Below are 17078 nucleotides of genomic sequence, written 5' to 3'. Positions count from 1 at the left end.
GGCAAGGTCACACAGCTCACATGGGATCTGTATTGGTCTTCTGTTCTCAAAACCCACACTTTTTATACTATACCATACTAGATAGCTAGAAGACTAGTGATGGCAAAATGTTTCCTTTAATTTTTAGTGGAGAAAAGGACACTGTAGAAATTTTATTCTAATGAGTTTCATTTTAAATCTCAGAAAAAGGGGAGCCTGGGTGGCTCAGTTGGTTAAGCATCTGATTTTGGCTCAGGTCATGATCTCACGGTCCATGAGTTTGAGCCCCACATCGGGCTCTGTGCTGACAGTTGGGAGCCTGGAGCCTACTCCAGATTGTGTCTCCCTCTCTGTCTCTGACCCTCCCCCATTCATGCTCTGTCTCTCTCTGTCTCAAAAATACATAAACATTAAATCTCAGAAAAAAAATTAAATTGCTAAATAAGTGACTATAAAAATGTAAGAAAAGAAAGTATTCATTCAGAATGCTTTCCTGCTTTGATCATATTTCTATTCTATAAAATATTTCATATAATTAAATGCATTAAAATAAGGTTTATAATAAGAGAAAACTATAAAAAAGGATTCTTGACTCTTTCTATTATATAGTGCTTTACAGTTTTCTAAAGCACATTTACATGTACTATTTTATTTGAGATCACAACTCTGTCAGCTTGGCAAGGCAGGGATCGTGAGTCCTGTTTTGCAGACAAAGCTCAGAAAGGCGAAATAGCTTATCTAAAGTTACAAAACTAGTGACAGAGCCAAGACTTGAACCCCGGTCTTCTGACTTCCAGTTCAGTGTTAGGGACGTAATAAAATAGCTATATTTATTGCCTTTTAAATTTGTGCCAGGAACTGTTCTAAATTCTTTACCATATTAACTTATTTGAGTATCACAATGATATTGTGAAATATGCTCTATTATTATTCCCATTTTACAGATGAGAAAATTGAGAGCAGAGTGATCCATTTACTTGCTTAAGACTGCAGAACTCATAGTAGATGATAGAGCCAGGATGTGAACTATATACTATCTGGCTCTAGAGTTAGAGCGCCTAGCCACTACAAACTCTGCTTCTTCCTGGGGTATCTGACATAGCTTCCCATGACAGCACTCTGGACTGATAGCAAACCTGTGTGCTGGATGAAAATGAAGTTACATGATTACACTGCCTACTGAATAACAATACTAAGAGTAGTAATTAAAGGTTTGCAGTATCCTGAGTGGTGGGTCCTCAGAGGACGAGGGTTATTATAGTGAAGTCTTAAGTTGATTGTTGATTTTTTGCCTATTGCATTGTATTGCACTGTATTACAAATATAGGAAGTGGATTTGAAGATTGTATTATCTGCATTTATCTCCTCAAAACGAGAGGATTGTCTGAAAGGATCCATACAAAGAAAATGTGTGTACTGAGTAGTTTATACCAATAAGTATGTATGTATTTGCACGTTCTAATAATGCGAGCACAAGATGATAGAGCTGCTACCTGTAAAGTGAGGGGCAATCCTTTGTGAACAGCAAAGACATAAAACAATTGATAATCTAAGCATATCTAATATGTGTAGTTTTATTACACTCTTTGGAAATATAATTAAAAATACAAATTATAGAGAATCATTAATAAAAATAATTTCACAGTCAAAACAGAGAACACTGACATACATCATATACAAAATAATACTGAACCTTGGGCCATGAGCTGGATCATTGAGTTCAGTAAATAGCAGGAACATTTAGATAGTTTAATGTTTGGGGCTTGTTCCTGTGATCTGTAAAATTTCTATCTTGTTCTTTGTTTTTCAGATGTTACAAGCAGAATGTCTAATTTGAGTATTGTAAACAACACCCTGAAGTTATTTGCTATCAGTCTAAACTAGTTATTCATGGCACATATACCTGGACCAACAAGAGTAGCATCACCTGGGAACTAGTAAGAAAGGCAAATTTTTGGACCCCACCCCAGATTTACCAAGAGAAAAACTGTGGGTATCAGGGTCCAAAAATCTGTTTGAACGAGCCCTCACGTGATTTTAAGAAATGTATATTGTATGTGTCTAGAACAGTTAAATTAGAAATAGCTGGGAGGATAGAGAGGAGTTTCTTAATATTCAGAGATAATTAGTATTGAATAAAGGCCATGCAAAGTGAATCTACTGAAACCACAATTTTACAGTCTTATTTTTCAAGTAAGAGCCAGAGACTACCAGAATCAGCATTCCTGGGAGTTTGTTACAAATGCAGACTCTATGTCCCCTCTCCTGACCTGGTTGAATCATAATCTGTATTTTAACAAGATCTCCAGGTGATTCCTATGCACGTTAATATTTGAGCTACTATGTTATAGAAAAAATTTTTTAAATGTTTGGGAAAAAACTTAAAATGTTGAGATTTTAGCTTTTTTCTTTTTAATATAATTTTATCGTAGTATGTTATAATATTCTTCACCACTTTATGGCTGACATTTATAGTACTATCATAACTTTTGTAACAAAAATAATTTGAGGGCTTCATTATTTTCCAAAGAGCCTCTTGTAATGTTTAATAGTCGAATCATTCTCTTTTGAAGTGCTTATCATCAGACCTGTTTATTTTCTTTTAGTACAGGCACATCAGGTCGACTCCTTATTTTTTCATGGCTTTTACATGACCCAGCAGTTTTCCAACATTATGTTCACTGACTTTATGAAGTATACCTTGATTTTTTAAAAAATTATAATTCACTTTAGGGTCAATTTCCATTACATTTGTGGATGTTTATATCCAACATTCAGGCAATGGCTGCCTGACCAGCACTTTGACAGGATGGGTGGGGATGAAACCTCATGTTAAGCTAGAGGATGTTGGGTGGGAACAAATTTTATAAGTGGTTGGGTCATTATGTCCATATTATGATAAATATTGCTTTATTAGGTAGCCTCCTAAATGGGATGGCGGGATGATGGAAACTCAGATAACAGTGACACAAACTGTTAAGGGTGATTATCTCTGGGCAATAAAAGTCCACATAATTTTTATTTCCTTCTTTGTGCTTATCAGTATTTTCTAAACTTTCTAGAATGAATGTATGTTATTTTTGCAACCACAAAGAAAATCTCTATTACTTAATAATTTTTTAAAAGTTTATTTATTTTGAGAGAGAGAGTGCGTACGAGTTGGGGAGGGGCAGAAAGAGAGGGAGAGAGACAGAATCCCAAGCAGGCTCCACAGTGCAGAGACTGACTCTGGGCTCAAACTCATGGACGTGAGATTATGAACTGAGCCAAAATCAAGAGTCCAGCGCTTAACCAACTGAGCCACCCAGGAGTCTCTCTATTACTTAATAATTTTTCAAATTGAGTTATAATTTATTTGGCATGATCTGATAGGGTAGAGGCCAGAGGCACTGGTGGTGAAAGAATTCACCCAAGGCAGAACAAAGGAAATAGAAGTTTATTGAATACACTGCAAGGGAGCAGCGGGCTAGACAGCAAAGGAGAGACTGTCAGCCAGGAGGCAGTGGTGGGAGGCTGTAGCTAAGGGGGGGGGGGGCCCCCCCGGAAAGTAAGAAGGTATGGGAACTTAAGGAATTTTCCTTTTTAGGTACCTGTGCCTGGGTATAAGTTGGTCAGCTAGGGCTTATGGATATTTTGAAGTGGGCCACCTGATGGGCCTGTTTGTATTCAGCCCCAGTGGCCACTATGGGATCTTTTAAACTTATTCAGGTTTCCATTGCTTAAGTTAGTTGCCTAAAAGCAGCCTCTACAATTTACATTCAATAAAATACACAGAGATCCTATGTGTTTAGTTCAGAGAGTTGTGGCAGTGGTATATACCCATGTAACCACCACTCCAACATGATATGAACTATTTCCATCACCCAGAAGGTTCCTTGGTGCATGCACCCTTGAAACCAGAAATTACCTTAATATAGCACTCCTCCTGTAATACACACTGCTTCCAAGACTTTCTAACCTCTACAGTTTTTTCAGCACATTACATCCAGATTTTAGCAAATACACATTTGTGTTGGCCTCAAGCATAGAACTTAGGTATGCAGAGGCAGTCTGCATTTCTTTCCATATATTCCCCTTTGTGTATTCCTAACTCAAATTTTAAGTAGAAAATGAGAAAAATGTTTTCCTCTCACAATTTCCCACAGCCATTCCTTTTACTGTTTTTCCTTCCTGCTTTGAAACAGCTACTTACTGCACTGCCAGCAGAGGATTCTATTAAGATGAAAGCTGTGTCCTTGCCAAGGCAGACAAAGGGCTCTAAATGGAGCCTGCTTGCCAGTGTCTAGGAGAGGAAGAGGTGTGTTTCGCCCCTCTCTCCCATATCATATCCCCACTGACACCCACATCTGCCCCTCAAGTGTCTCCTTCTTATTGTTCTGGTTCATGGTAACAACAAAAACAGCAAAAATGATGCTGATTAAAAGATAATGAAGTTTAAAACACACAAAGCACTTTCATAAAGATTATCTCATTTTCTTGGGCATCCCTACAATACCACTTAAATTGTAGAAAAGTACCATCATTCGTTAACTCATTCCCTTGTTCATTCACAGAGCACATATTTATATATGTAGATATTATATGCCAGACAAAATACTAGGCAGTAAGTAACAAAGGCATAAAAAAAATAGTTCCTCCCAAAGCTTATTGTCCAGTGTAGGGAAACAGATGAGTAAATAGGCAATTCTGACTCAGAGTGTAACAATTTGTCTAGGAACATACTGAACCCAAGTCAATTATACTGAAAAATTGGAAACAACCTAACTATCTTAACAATAGGAAGATGTCAAATTACTACACAGCTGCTTGATGAAATGTTTTGTAACCATTGAAAGTCATTTTGGGTGAAGACACATTTGAGGATATATTAATAGACACATATTTCTTTTATAATGAGATAAAAAAAATTGTAATGTGAAAAACAGGATTGCTATAAATATGCCAAGGTACTGGCTAGCACCTAGTGATGGAAATTTTTATCTTCATCAACATCTTAATTCTTTTAATTTTAATTTTTTCTTTTGAAAGAGAAAGAGTGCATGTGAGAGAGAGCAGGGAAGGGTCAGACAGAGAGGGAGAGGGAAAGAGAGAATCTCAAAAAGGCTCTACACTGCCAGTGCAGAGCCTGACACGGGGCTCAAACTCATGAACCACGAGACCATGACGTGAGCCAAAAGTCAGATGCTTAACCCACTGAGCTACTCAGGTGCCCCTATCTTCATATACATTTTAAATTGAAATATATTTTCTAATGAAATTTTAATTTTATTGTTTTTTGAAATTTTAATTTTAAAATGTGCCTTTATAATTCTTCTATTAATAGGTTATCTATAAGTATTTTTTGTTTTACTATCTAATATTTAAAACAGTTTTCAAATATATACCTGTATTTATATAACTGTTTACAGTGCTTTCATACATTATTTCACTTCATCTCAAAAATAATCCTTTGAGGTAAGCATTGTTACACCCCCTTTACAGAGGGAAACTGAGGCTCAGTGACGTTCAAGAACATAACCAACATCAGAGTTAGTGAGTGGCAGATTTAGAACTCCAATTTAGGCTTTTTTTTCTTTCTTTTTTTTTCTTCCAAATCCGGAGTTTCTTGCATTTCACATTGGTACCTCACTGGTTTTATTTACATCCCAATGGACCCAGACATTTCAATCAAACAGGGGTGTTTGAACTAGCATAGTGTAACCACTCATGTTCTTAAATTTATTTTCACTGTTGCTTCTTAGAATTAATTACTGAAATAAAATCAAATACTTAATAAGTATAATACTTGTAAGTATAAAATGTAGAAGGACCGTATCAGTGAGTCCAACTCATCTATGCTTTATTTATGTATTTTAAAGTATTTTTAGTATGTATGTTTATTTTCCTGATTATAAAAGTAACAACTGTTCATGTAGAATTTTTTATACCTGGGATTATTCTGTCATATCTGTTAAAAAAAACTTTTTCCGGGGCGCCTGGGTGGCACAGTCGGTTAAGCGTCCGACTTCAGCCAGGTCACGATTTTGTTGTCCGTGAGTTCGAACCCCGCGTCGGGCTCTGGGCTGATGGCTCAGAGCCTGGAGCCTGTTTCCGATTCTGTGTCTCCCTCTCTCTCTGCACCTCGCCCGTTCATGCTGTCTCTCTCTGTCCCAAAAATAAATAAACGTTGAAAAAAAAAAAAACAAAAAACTTTTTCCTCCTCAGTGTGGTGGGTCTGCCATATAGTTTTTTCAAATTTAATGTTTTATCAAAATAATGCATGGATGAAGATTAAAATAATAAGATGTCATGATTAAAATTGTAGTGAAAAAGAGCAGTCATTTTTCTATTCCTCCTAGTCCAATTCCCACTCTCCAAAAGATAACTTCTGCAATTTTTTAGCTGTATGGGGGTGTATACCTTGATAATCTGAAATAATACGTGAATTCCACTCCTTTCTGTCATTGATGTTTTTAATTGCAGTATTAGCTTTTATATGCTGATTTCTGTTGGGGCCCTTCCTATCTCTCTCCTCTGGCATTCCCTCCTCTATAGAGGAGGAGTGACTTAACTGGCTAGTAAGGAGGCCTGCCTCAGCCCACTCTTCTTTCTCTTATGTGCACCTGCCTGAGGCAGGGTGCCTTCTGCTTCCATTCTGTGAACATACTGAGGCAGAGTCTGCCCTCTGTGTGTGAGGCCAGTGATAGAGTGGCTAAGTAGGCCCAACTCACAGTTGAAATATTAGGAAGCTCACCCATCATGGTTCAGTCCAGCAGATGTCTGACAGAAGCTGTTAGCACCCCACCTCTATGCAACACCCGTCTCTAAGCTTACCTGCCTATGGCTGTGGCGATGGCTTCCATCTGGCTGACCCCTCTGCATCTTTGCTTTTCCACAGAAGGGCTTTCTCTGGCCCCACAGGTGCACTTAGTGCTACTGGAAACAGAAATGCAGAGCAGTCAACACCATCTTCAGCTAGGGGGACCAGCTTCCCCATTCCCTGGTAGGACAATTCTAAGATGGGTTCCACACAGTTTCTCAGAAGTTTCCCTGGGGGATTGAGTTCCCTGACCCATGTTTTACTGGCTTTTCTCCCTTCCCTGTCTCTTTCCCACATCCTCACTCTACTTCCTAGGATCACTTCCCCCCCAAATCTTCCAGAACCCAAATCTTGTCTCTCAATAGGAAAGTTGATATTTTTATCTTAGTATGTCTTACGTCCATCTCTCAATTCATTCTGAGCAACCTCTTATTATGAAAGATGAAGGTTGAAGCCTACCTCATCACTTTCTCCTCCCCACCACACACATGCTTTTCCAATTCCCATGCTTCAAATATAGTTTTATAACCTGTATTAGGTTAAATTAGTATTTATTAGTAATGACTTAATTAACATTAGATTAGATGATTACATTATTATGGCCATACATATAAATCTGATCTTATCTACATACATACTAGATTACAGTGTCTTTCTGCCACAACTTTTGTTTGTAAAACTCCTCTGACCTGGTCAAACACACTGATAATCAGTCCCAATTTTCTTTGGTGACATTGCTCCTGCCTCCTATTTCAGCTTGGACTGATTGCTGTTGGACCTATGCAGACTTAATTTGTCAGAAGGATTGTTTCAGTTTAAACTCACCCATGCTTGGGGCGCCTGGGTGGCGCAGTCGGTTAAGCGTCTGACTTCAGCCAGGTCACGATCTCGCGGTCCATGAGTTCGAGCCCCGCGTCAGGCTCTGGGCGGATGGCTCGGAGCCTGGAGCCTGTTTCCGATTCTGTGTCTCCCTCTCTCTCTCTGCCCCTCCCCCATTCATGCTCTGTCTCTCTCTGTCCCAAAAATAAATAAACGTTGAAAAAAAAAAATAAAAAATAAAAAAAATAAACTCACCCATGCTATAGGAACCATACCACTGCAACCATTGATGACCTCTCTCTGTCTTCCTCTCTCTCTCTCTCTTGTTTTTAATTCACAAATTAAAAAAAATTTCACTAATTAGATACAACAATTTTTTGGGTGTTTATCAGCCATTACTACATCTTATTTTAGAAAATATCTTTCATGGGCACCTGGGTGTCTCAGTCAGTTAAGTGTCTGATTCTTGGTTTTGGCTTAGGTCATGATCTCACAGTTTGTGAATTAGAGTCCCATGTTGGGCCCTGCACTGGCAGTGCAGAGAAATTCTCTCTCTCCCTCTCTCTGCCACTACCCTGCTCATGCTCTCTTTCAAAATAAATAAACTTAAAAAAATAGAAAATATCTTTCATAGTTTTTTTAGTAAGCAAGAAATTAAAAATAAATCAGAACAAATACTAAAATGCTTCTCTGGCTCACAGAGAAGGTTTTCTTCTTAATTGTATTTATTTAAAGACTTCTAAAGCTTTGCAAACTGAAGTCAAAATGATACATAACAACACAAAAATTCTCCAATTCCGCCAACCTAAGATTTTCTCTTTTTCTTCTGGCAGATTCTAGTATTTATAGTCTACATTTCTTTTAAAGAAGAGAATAAATTCCCATGAAATGCTTCTTACTATAATCATTACTACCAGATATCTTACAACATTTCTGTACTTCCATGCTGCCAGCAGAGGTATAAGGTCAAGTCCAGTATTTATTGATGAAACAATCCTTTAGCAAAGCAGCCATAGGCACCTTAAGTATGAGGGAACAAGTGCTTGACTTGAGCTAACAAAAATCACCTGCATAACTCTGGCAGTTATTTTTGAATTATGAAGACCTGATCAGAAGGTTAAGGAACAGCTGGAGACACTAAAAGGATCTTTCTAGGAAAATATTGTTCACAGGTGTATGCGTTGCTAGTTCTCCAAAACAGTGAGCAATCTGAAGTTGATAACTGGGGTCCAAATTTTCCCCCCAGTGACTTGGCCTAGTGGTTTCCCGCTTCTTAGAAGATCCTAAAGGTGGGTGTTGTAGGGTATGAGTTAGCTGTCACTGACACACAGCCTCTGTTCAGCTCATTACCCCAGGAATGATTCAGCCGGACTCAGCTTGATCCCACTGAAGGGTAATGGCTGTGACCGCATTTGTGAAATTGACCCCCAGAAGAGACTTCTTGCTAAAAGTAACTTTTCTTGGCACTAAGCAGCACAGAGGATGGTGATCAGGAGATAAAACAGAACTGTCTGAAAGGATTTAAAGACAGAGAGAATATCAGGGAAAGTAGCTTGGGGTACATTTTTATAAGTGGATAGAAGACTCTAGTGTGTAAGATGTAAACCAAGTATTCCAGCAGTATTTGCCAGTGGCCTGTCTGGGTTGTTGAGATATGTCCCTGATAGCTGAATATAGAGGTTTAAGAACTTGAGCTCTGGAATCTGACAGACATGGATTGAATTCCAGTTCTACCACATACCAGGGACAGGCCCTCTGGTAGTTTGCTCAACCACTTTGTTCCAGTCACTCATACAAAGATATTAAAACCTCATAGAGTTGTTTTTTTTTTTTTTAACGTTTATTTATTTTTGAGACAGAGAGAGACAGAGCATGAATGGGGGAGGGTCAGAGAGAGAGGGAGACACAGAATCCGAAACAGGCTCCAGGCTCTGAGGGGTCAGCACAGAGCCCGATGCGGGGCTCGAACTCATGGACCGCGAGATCATGACCTGAGCCGAAGTCGGACGCTTAACCGACTGAGCCACCCAGGCGCCCCAAAACCTCATAGAGTTTGTATGAGGATCAAATGAGAGAACGCATGTGAATGTTAAAACACTGCTTTCTTTGCAAGTACAATAGTAACACCCTGCTTTGCTAGCAGTTTATATCCATTTATCAAGATTGTCATATAATTACTTAAAACTATAGCCTTTTAAATACCAAGAGAGACATGTGAGTGACTCAAATAACTTCTCCAGAGAAAGACAGAAATAAATATTTTGTTTGTCTCTTTGAAATAGCAAGTCTTAAATCTCAGCTTGTGAATCATCATTCTGGAGTCCAGCGTAGGACAGAGAAACCGGGCTTAGCAACAATCACAGTGGCACTTTACAAAGCTTCCCTGAGAGTGGGTGGTTCTTGTTTCTTCCCGGAGTACATTGTCAGTGACCAACCAGGAACAAAAAGTCTTCAGAGATTATAAATAATAATATTAATGACTAAAAGAAACAGGTGACAGAGGCAAAACAAGTTGGTTCTGAAACAAACTGACAGGGATGGATCCTGAAAAGTCTTGTACTTACAAGGAAGATATGGTGGGTGGGCAAAAAGGGGGGAAATCTACAAATGAAATCGTAAGGTTCTTTTAAATGATTATTGTTTGTGTTGCAGAGGGATTTAGGTAAAGCTGATAGATTTGTTGCTGATCTCCCTCAAAGTCAGATAGGAGACCTGCCCAGATTTTTTGCTTTGTCTCCGAGTCATTTGTTTTTGTTTCCAACAGCCTTGACAGAAGTAGGAGTGGAGGAATAAGAATCAAGAAGTGAGGAGCTCTTTCCTACTTAGATATTAGCATGTAAAGTAAATTAAAGTTAGGATGACAGAGATCTTTAGCACAGAACATTTATGAACTGTACAGTGACGAAAAAAACTATAGGCCTCGTTTGAATTTTTATGTCTCAAACAACCCTAGTTTTATTAAGACAATGTTTTACCCTCAACAGTAATTGTCTTGTTGAGAAGAGAAATCTTGCAAATGTATAAAACAAATTGCTAGCACCGTGTCTGACTGCAGCATAGCATAGTAGTTACCAACTTGGAACCTGGAGCCAGACTGCCTGGGTTCAAGTCCAATTACTGGTTGTGTAACTTTTGGCAAGCTGTTCAACATCCTAGCGTTTCTGTTTTCTCATCTGTAAAATGGGGATGATAATATCATCTACCTCATAGAGTTGCTCTGAAGATGAAGTGAGTTTATACATGTAAAGTACCTAGAATATTATTATCCATGATAGTCTGGTATATGCACTTGGTATTTATTATTTTTTAAAGTCCTCATAACAATCCTATAAGTAGGTATTATTAACTCCATTTTTCAGTTGGAAACTACTAACCTTCGGGGCCTGAAAGACCTTGATTTGAATTCAACCTCTTAGATGTTTGGCCTGGCCAAGATATTTAAAAGTCCCTGAGCTAATATTCAGGGGATACTGCCTACGTCCCAGTATTCTGTTAGAATTGCATGAGTTGTTGAAGGTGAAGTGCCGTGCCTGGCAAATGTTACCAGGCCTGCTGCATTCCACATGTCTAGAAAACATTGTTCTTGTTACATTTTATTTCATTTCTAATACAGAAATCCTTAATCACATTCAACCTTATTTGAAGTTTTTAGCGATGAAAAATTCATTACTTTATGTGGTCTACTGTTTTTGAGGATTTTTTAATTTGGGGGAGATTCTCCATTATGTTAACTGAAATTTGACTTAATTTTTTTTGCCTGTTATATAATCTTAGTATTTATTTCTAAAGTATTCATCAGAAATGAAACATACTGTTACCCAAATGTTTTTACTGGTAGATGTGGGCTTTTTTTAAAAAAAAGTTCCAGTGTGGTTAACATACAGTGTTATATTAGTTTCAGGCAAAAATCTGTCTTTCTTATAACATGAACCCACTGAGCCTGGTTCTGCTCTTTTGAATGGCACAGAATAAGTCTAGTACAGGGTCCTTATAGTTCTTACACAGGATGGGTGAAAGGAAGGCATGAGCCAGGGATAACTATGCATACATTTCAGGGTCTGTACACCTAGATAGGGAAAAAAAAATGACATCTTTATTTTAATTTATCTCTAATTAAATTCATATTTCCTTCAATTATGAATGAAAGCAATGAACAAAAGTCTTTTTTTTTTTAATCTCTGGTCTTGTCTTCTTTCTTTCTTTCTTTCTTTCTTTCTTTCTTTCTTTCTTTCTTCCTTTCTTTCAGAGAGAGCATGAGTGAGCAAGGGGTAGAGAGAAAGAGAGTGCAGACCCCAAGCCGGGCTCAGGCTCACCCAAAGCGGGGCTTGGGCTAACATATCTGTACTTTATTGACACTTACCAAGAGAGGCCCTTTTTTTTTTTTTTTTTAATGTAGCCTATCACTGAGTTTCATAATAGTCATTCAGTTCTATAATGGTCACAAGACCAGTGTAAGGGAAATGTCAAGATGTTTTAAGTGGAACCATATTATAACATGGTTTAGTATAAAGAAAACTCTGTGTGTGTGTTTGTGTGTGTGTGTGTGTCTATGTGTGTGTGTTATTGGTCAAACCACAGTCTGAAAAATTACCCCATAAAATAAAACCCCTTTATTTAACTGATTATGGTGTTAAGCATCTTTTTACATAATACCAAAAAGACTTTTATGGAATTAAAATCAATTTTCCTGTCTATATTAGTATGTGAACTTTCAACCACATAAATTAAAATTACTTTTATGTGTATTTGGAAATGGAAAGAGGTCGTTAAAATTGAAGCAGCCATGGCTTTCACCTTCAGAATATTTAATATTCCAATTAAAATGTAAATTAGGACTAGTTTGAAAACTGAAGTTTCTTCCTTAAAAATCATTTTTTTTGAATTTGAGTACTTGGATAAAATGGAAAATATACTTCACACTTAAAGCGATTTCTTCTTAAGGTTCACAGAGATTTACAAGTGTGAAATAATGTGCGAAAGCATTAGCTCTTGTTATTCATGACAATTCAGTTAAGGAAAGGCAAAAGAATAGTCTTCAGGACATCTCTTTTTAAAAATAAAGTTCTTTAACTATTGATATTGTGAGTTGCAGTTAAGTGCCATATGTTGGGGTTAAGTTTTTAATCTTTCTTGTAATGCAGGTAAGCCCCAAGGAGCATGTAGGCCAAGGAAAAGTGGCTCAGAGGAGATGTGTAACAGTGACAGGGGAGCAGTAAGATGTGAAGCTAGTCAGAGAGGAAATGCCCAGGCAACTGGAGCCCCTCCCAAGTTCCTCTAAGACTTAATACCTCATGTCCAGAACAATCCCAAATCCTGTGAGAACACACCTAGGACTACCATTTGCTTAAGGGCTAACTCCTGTGCCTCTTAAAGACGGGTACTGGATGCTGTGAAATATGTAAATGGAATGATGACAAGAAAGTTTCATTTCCTGAAGTGTGAATATGCCCTAGGCATTCTAAAAATTTAACAAATGATAACTCTCCAGCAGAACATTTCTTTAAGACTCATACTCTTTTAAACCATTTTATCCCTTGTTGTTTTGCCACCAGGCACCCACCAGAGGAAGGAAAAGAAAAAAACAAAAAAACAAAAAAACCCTGAAGTGTTATTCAAATAATATTCAATAACCATTAGCAGAAATCATAGTTCTCAAATATCAGTGTGATGTTAGATATTCCAGAGGCACATGAAAGTGTAATGTGAATATCAAACTTTGTCAAAATTTGGAGTTTTAGTAATAACTACAAACATTGTTAATTGAAGTAGATAAAAAAACAGCACCAGAAACCACCCCCCCTTTTTGTAGGTCAGTGTTCACTGCTGAGTGTGCTGTAATTACGTACACTAAATGAGCTACAGCTTGAGCTAATAATACCATACTGAGTATTAGAAAGCTGTAATTATGCAACTACATAATGTATGCTTGGCAAGATTTTCAGTATTGGAGAATCCACTGTCAAATAGCATCTGGCAGAGTTAAAAGTCCAAGTTGGAGGTTAGAATAATTGGTCTAGACTGAACTAATTCAGGGTATTGTGGCTCAAGCAGAGTAAGTCATATGCCTATCAGACAACCCAGTGATAGTGAATACATCTAGAAATAGTTCAAAGTCTTAAGTCATATAATCAAATCACTTGAAAACACAAAGGATTTCCAAGATTGAACACCTACTACACACCTATCCACCATGCTGAGTACAGGAAATTTTTAAAACAAACAAACAAACAAACAAAACAGGAGAGGAAGGGATAATTTCTGACTGCCAAGTGCTCAAAATTATGACATAGGGTGAACTTGTGTTTTCATAGAGATATACACAAAGTACAGTGAGTTAGCAATACCATTGGTGGCTCTGCCGCCTTTAATGATGACCTACATTAAATCAGTACTGTTCTGTTTGAAAACGTTTCCATTAAATGTCATGTTCTCGTGTCTTAGAATTATACAGGATCATCTTCATAAAGATGTTTCTGTTATGATTTTCTCCCTTCTTGCTAAGCCATTATATTTTACTTTGAGTCCTACTCTACTAAAAGCAGCTAAGATTATCCCATTGTTACAAATTTGTCTATCTGTCCCACTTAATGGATACATAGAAGTCTGTTCTCTTAAATAAGAACTAATCTTAGTGTTTCTTTTGTATGCCTTAGCACTGTATTTAATTTAGCTTACAAAAAGCTTTATGTAGAAATCCAAGTTATGCTGTTTAAAATACATATGCTTAGGGACACCTAGCTGGCTCAGTCAGTAGAGCATGTGACTCTTGATCTTAGGGTTGAGTTCAAGCCCCATGTTGGGCATAGAGCTTACTTTAAAAAAGGTTTTTGTTTTTGTTTTTGTTTTTTTTTCATTAAAATACATATGTTTGGGGCGCCTGGGTGGCGCAGTCGGTTAAGCGTCCGACTTCAGCCAGGTCACGATCTCGCGGTCCGTGAGTTCGAGCCCCGCGTCAGGCTCTGGGCTGATGGCTCAGAGCCTGGAGCCTGTTTCCGATTCTGTCTCCCTCTCTCTCTGCCCCTCCCCCGTTCATGCTCTGTCTCTCTCTGTCCCAAAAATAAATAAACGTTGAAAAAAAAAATACATATGTTTAAGTTTTTCCAAGCGCTACACTTTTATTCTGGTAGAAACTACTTGTTGGCCAAATGATTTCTTGGATTTTTTAGGTGGTGAAGAAATTTTCAGTCCCAAATGATTTAATCATTTTCAGGAACTTGTTTCTAAAGGCTTCTAGTTTTGGGGCACCGGGGTGGCTTAGTCAGTTGAGCATCTGACTTCAGCTCAGGTCATGATCTTGTAGTCTGTGGGTTCAAGCCCCATGTTGGGCTCTGTGCTGGTAGCTCAGACCCTGGAGCTTGCTTCGGATTCTGTGTCTCCCTCTCTCTCTGACCCTCCCTCGCTCACACTCTATCTCTGTCTCTCAAAAATAAATAAACATTAAAAACATCTTAAAAATATTTAAAGTCATCAATTTTTTTTCTTGTGACTATTTGGGGAAATTTTCAGATTCTATAGTCATATGTTTGCATGGAAACTTTGTCCAAGTTTGTTGCAATGGAGCATAATTTCATTTTGTAGATAGTGTTCAATTTAGAGAATGGTATATTTTGATGCAACTAATCTCTTAAAGCTCTTATTAAGCAATAAATTTGGATCATCAGGCAAATAGGATCACTTTGACATAGCCATTTTTGTTAGTCATCATTCAGGAAACTACTGAAGAGATTTTTTTTCTTCCTCCAACCCATAGGACTAAATTTTTTCCTCCTTTTGAGTACTGGTGAGAATGTTCAGAATTATTAATAATGACTGTTCAAAGAAAGACATAGAATATTGACTACTGTTCCGCTTGCCGAGATAAAGCAATAGAAGTGGTTCTAATCTTTTGTAATAAGATACCTTTCTGAAATTCATAATTATAGAGGGCAAAAAGGACTGAGCATATGAATAAGGAAGCCAAAAGTAATTGTAAGTATTTATGAGGCAGAATTGAATAAGTTGATCATTGCAAATGCAAAGCAGAAATTGCCTGTGCCATTAAACACACCAGCTGATTATTATATAGTGTGTTCCACAAAGGTTCAATTCTCTGTTCTTCCTGCTACATATAGGTTACTAGATTTGCTCCTTATCTGCTTCAGAGAAAGTATTTCTTTTTCTTTCCTCTTCTTTTTTTCTTTCCTTCTTCTCCCCTCTCTCTTTTGTTTTTGGATTGTTTTATTTTGTTTTGTTTTTTGGTGTGGTGGCACAGGGAGGGGAGAGCATGAACACAGTTCCCTACTGCCACAAATTATGCAGTCAAGTTTCCCTCATTTGGGGAAATCCCAAGAGTCAAGACATCTGGAATGCAATGGATGAGCCTCATCTTGGGAAAACTACCTTCGTGATCATGGTATCTCCCCTGCCATAGTATCTCCTCACTCTTCTTTTTTTTTTTTTTTCCAGTTGAGATAATCCCGAGTAAGTTAACAGAAAGACTATAGATCTCATAAGAGATTTCATAAGAATGTCAGATATAAGATCTATTTACAAAAGTCAGTAGTGTTCCTCTGCATCAGCAATAGCCAACTAAAAATATAACAGATTCTGTGATGCCATTCCTAATAACAATTAAAACTATACACTATGAATTTAACTGAATAAATAACGCATATGATCTCTAAGAAAAGAAAATTTAACTTATTAAGGGCATAAAGGCCTTAAATAAATGGGAGTGCTATACCATGCTCAAGAAATGGATGCCATCAGTGTAAAATGTCAGTTCTCCAAAATTAATCTGTAAATTCAGTTCAACCCCAATGAAAATTCCAGTAAGATTTTATTTTTTTATTTATTATTTGTTTTGAGAGAGAGAGAGAGAGCACGCATGAGGGGGGAGAGGAACAGAGAGAAAAGGAGAGAGAATCTCAAGCATGCTCCATGCTCAGTGCAGAATCTGATGTGGGACTCAATCCCATTACTCTGGGATCATGAACTGAGGCAAAATCAAGAGTTGGACACGCAATCTACTGAGTCACCCAGGTTCACCCCAGTAGGACTTGTAAAAAAATGAATTCAACACACTTATTTTGCTGGGTATAAGAAGACTAAGTATGTTAGGAATAATTAAAACAATTTTGAAAAAGGACCTGTGGGTGCTCAGGTATTATACAGCTGATATGTGCAGGTGGAGAAAGGATTGATGAAACATTTAATAGATAGTATTAGGAAAGTGTCATTTTATGGAGAAAAGTAATGCTGGATTCTTAGCCTATAGCAGTGTTTCTCAACCCTTTTTCATATTGCCTACTTAAGAAACTTTTTTGAACTCCCCCCCCCAATTTTCCATCTTTTCCAATGACATTTTAATACCACAAATATTATATATATGTGTGTATATATATACACACACACACACATATATATGCATATATATATATACATCTATATATGTGTGTGTGTATATATATATATATATATATATATATATATATATATATAT

General features: G+C 37.4%; 1 long non-coding RNA gene and 1 other non-coding gene across 4 annotated transcripts in view; one reads left to right on the top strand and one right to left on the bottom strand.

Moving 5' to 3' along the window:
- Positions 1 to 17078, top strand: part of LOC121040713 (uncharacterized) — a 184275-nt gene that overhangs the window by 62507 nt on the left and 104690 nt on the right. The gene's annotated exons all lie outside the window — the stretch shown is intronic.
- On the bottom strand, positions 15850 to 16010 carry LOC121041142 (U1 spliceosomal RNA). Its single transcript, XR_005795589.1, has one exon. It is a non-coding gene; the product is annotated as a U1 spliceosomal RNA (small nuclear RNA).

This window comes from Herpailurus yagouaroundi, unplaced genomic scaffold (assembly GCF_014898765.1).
Source record: "Herpailurus yagouaroundi ecotype Mexico unplaced genomic scaffold, PumYag 182, whole genome shotgun sequence".
Lineage (NCBI taxonomy): Eukaryota > Metazoa > Chordata > Mammalia > Carnivora > Felidae > Herpailurus > Herpailurus yagouaroundi.
This window is presented reverse-complemented; position numbering and strand designations above follow the sequence as displayed.